Genomic DNA, 3,388 nt, shown 5'->3' with positions numbered 1-3,388 from the left:
GGCCCCTCCCCCCGCGGAGGCTCGCGCGAGGCGCGTGCCACGCGGCCAATCGCGCGACGGCACGCGACAACGCCGGCAGCGATATTTTCTAAACCGGGCGCGGGTGCCCGCGGGATCGCCAAAGTTTTCCCGCGGCGTTCCCTCGACGGGGCTGTCGCAGCGGCTCCCCCGCGGACGCCCCTCAGGTAGAGTGCCACGGGCCCTGGGCTTCGTCCTCCCGGCTCGCCGCTCCGCGCGCTCCGCTCTCACTCTGCACGCCTCTCCATCGTGCTCGCCGCGGAATTTGTCCGTCAGCCGGGCCTCTCCTCTCTCTCCTCTGTCCTCGCGTCCCTCCGCACTCACACGCTCGCATTCATCAGGGCAAAACAAAAAAACAAAATAATCAGAAATAACGTCGGAATTAACGAATAACGGTCGCCTTTCTGGAGACGGCGGCATGGTGTTCCCTAATCTTGGCCTGTCGCCTTGAGGGAGAAACCCGGTGGACGCGCTCGCGGGACGGCAACGTCACAGTATATATACAAATATATCAATATATATGTATATATTTTTTAAGATTATTTACGAATAATATGTGTCAAAATCTAACCTTGTAAATAGCTTACCGAATTTTATATCAGTAGTTGGCATCACTACTTAACAACTAGTTAAGCTAACTAGCCACTGTGAGCCCGGGCCTAAGCGAGTGAGGCTGGATTCACATGGAGCGTAACTTGAGTAGCGTAACCTGCGTATCACCCATAAAACTTATAAACATGGAAGGGGAAACGGGTCGGCACAAGTGTAGCCAAGAAGTGAGACAGAAAAACTATCATTCTGTCTCGTTCTATGACTTTCCCTCGAAATGCGTATGAGCGACCAAAACGAGATTGTATTTGTAAGTTGTGTACGTATATTGTACATTTTCGTTTGTGTGCGTATGTTTTGCCTGTGCTTGAGTATACGACGTGCTGCTGTAGTGCAAGTTTAAGAACAAATTAAAATAATATTGGCACTGAAGAAAATCACGATCGGCAAAATATTAGTAAGAAGAAATGGGGGTAATTATTCACTATAGGGGAGTCAGCTCCAATGACCTTGACCTTGACATATGTTGTCAAGGTTACTCTCCTGAGTAACGCTCAGAAGGTTTTAGCCGTCGCTCGTTGTTTGTTAAAAAGTTATTAAAAAAACAATGTCGACCAATTATATGTAATTTTCAGAAACAAATATTAAAAATTTTGAAAAATGTTTTAAACAAAAGTTGTAGATTTCTTTAAAATATATGTTTTATGTCCTATTCATTTTTACTCTACGAGTGATAGTTTTCGAGAAAAATGATGGACTCTAAATCTTATATCTGTGCCCTCATTGCATCTAAGCATGCGCTTTGTAACATATACGATTCCACATGGGTTTGCGACTTTCCACGTGAAGCGAGATCCGCACCACACCTCGGACATAGTGTGGGTAGGGTTATATCTTAACGAGGTGGAGCCCCCCCGTAGGGGGGACGGAACGTACTGCCTCCATGCATGTACTTCCATGAAGTACGACTGATGGAGATGGGAGGAGAGATATAAGATTTAGAGTCCATCATTTTTTTCAAAAACTATTACTCGCACAGTAAAAATGAATAGGACATAAAATGTATATTTCAAAGAGATCTACAACTTTTGTTTAAAACATTTTTCAAAATTGTTAATATTTGTGTCTGAAAATTACATATAATTGGTCGACATTGTTTTTTTAATAACTTGTTAACAAACAACGAGCGACGGCTAAAACCTTCTGAGCGTTACTTAGGAGGGTTGACAACCTTGACAACATATGTCAAGGTCAAGGTCATCGGAGCTGACTCCCCTATAGTGAATATTTACCGAAATGGGATTTTATTGTCTACTGTGTGGCAATCGGAATAAAACCGTTTCATATCACCGGTAAGGAAATTTATGTTATTTTTGTACAGGTTATGTATGTTTCAGAATACATACCTTTATTGTGAAATTAAATAGTTTTGGTATTGAAAATAAAAATGCTTATATATTTTTACAGGTTTCCGAAGGATAAACACAGCAGAGAAAAATGGTTATCTTTCTGTGGAATCAGGGAGGAGGAACTCAGTACTGCTACCTTCCTATGTTCCAATCATTTTAAGGAAGAGGATTTAAGGAAGAAACTGAATTGTCTAATTGTAAATCCTGGAGCAATACCATCCATTACAAAAAAAAGAAAGAAAGGGTACGTTTTAAAGATTTTAGTAAAAATAATGTATGTTTGTATGTGCCTAACTGTCACGTGTCACGAATGTACAATTATAAAATAAAAATTAATTGATCGATTATATATGTTTATCGAATATGTCTGTAATGCGATTCTTATTGTAGTAATAAGCATTTGTAACGAAGCTCAACTCTTCCCGGTTCTGGATTTCGGACAGGACTCCGAAGGATGTTATTACTTCGGGATATTTAAACGGAAATTAATCAGACGCGCGGTTCTGATTAACGGGTGGAAGAGTTAGCGTTCTAATTTCGGTGTTGACGTGCTGTGTGTCGGCAAAATAAATCCTCCGTTCCTCCTATTTGCCGAATATGCTCAGCTCCAGGGCCGTCGGGAGGAAAAGAGGAATAGATCTTAATTACTAGTGAGGTAAATCGCTTGGAAGGATCGGAAATAAATCGGACAAGTGTCTAATTAAGTTAAAAACGATAGGAACGAGGTTTATTCAAGGATTTGATACATGGAATCGAGGTAGTTACAATGGGTACGCCCTGTGATAAAATACAAAGGAAAAGAAAAGGATTAGTTGATTTACAATGGGTACGCCCTGTGATAAAATACAAGAAAAGAAAGGAATATGATTAGTCGGATTATGCCGATGTACAGGAAGTACGCGGCCGGACTCGGCGGATTAATCGAAGTTTTACAGGAAATGCCGCTGGATTATAAAATACAGGAACCGAAAGGATTAATTACATCGAATGCAGTGTACAAATACTCACTACGGAATAAACGAGAAACGCAAGTGTCGCGGTATTGTATATACGTAAGTGGAACAGACATAACACAAAACTCAAAGTAATGTACCGGAATACTGAACGAGTAATTAATATTGATAAAGATATATACATGGTCTGTCCTTAAAGTAGTCGGACTGAATTAATTAAAAAATATTTATTGACAGGAATAATATATGAACTCAATAATCTTCGAAGTAGGACCCTTCTGCATCCACACACCGCTGCCAGCGAGACTTCCAGCTCTCATATGCTTCCTGGAAGGCTGCAGCCGGAATGCTGTTGAGCTCCCTCGTCACGGCCTGTTTTAATGCTTCCACCGAGCCGTGATGGTGTCCTTTCAGGGCGGTTTTGAGGCGGGGGAAGAGGAAAAAGTCTGGTGGGGCAAC

Source organism: Vollenhovia emeryi, unplaced genomic scaffold (assembly GCF_000949405.1).
Source record: "Vollenhovia emeryi isolate VEMERY1.0 unplaced genomic scaffold, V.emery_V1.0 DF939934.1, whole genome shotgun sequence".
Lineage (NCBI taxonomy): Eukaryota > Metazoa > Arthropoda > Insecta > Hymenoptera > Formicidae > Vollenhovia > Vollenhovia emeryi.
This window is presented reverse-complemented; position numbering follows the sequence as displayed.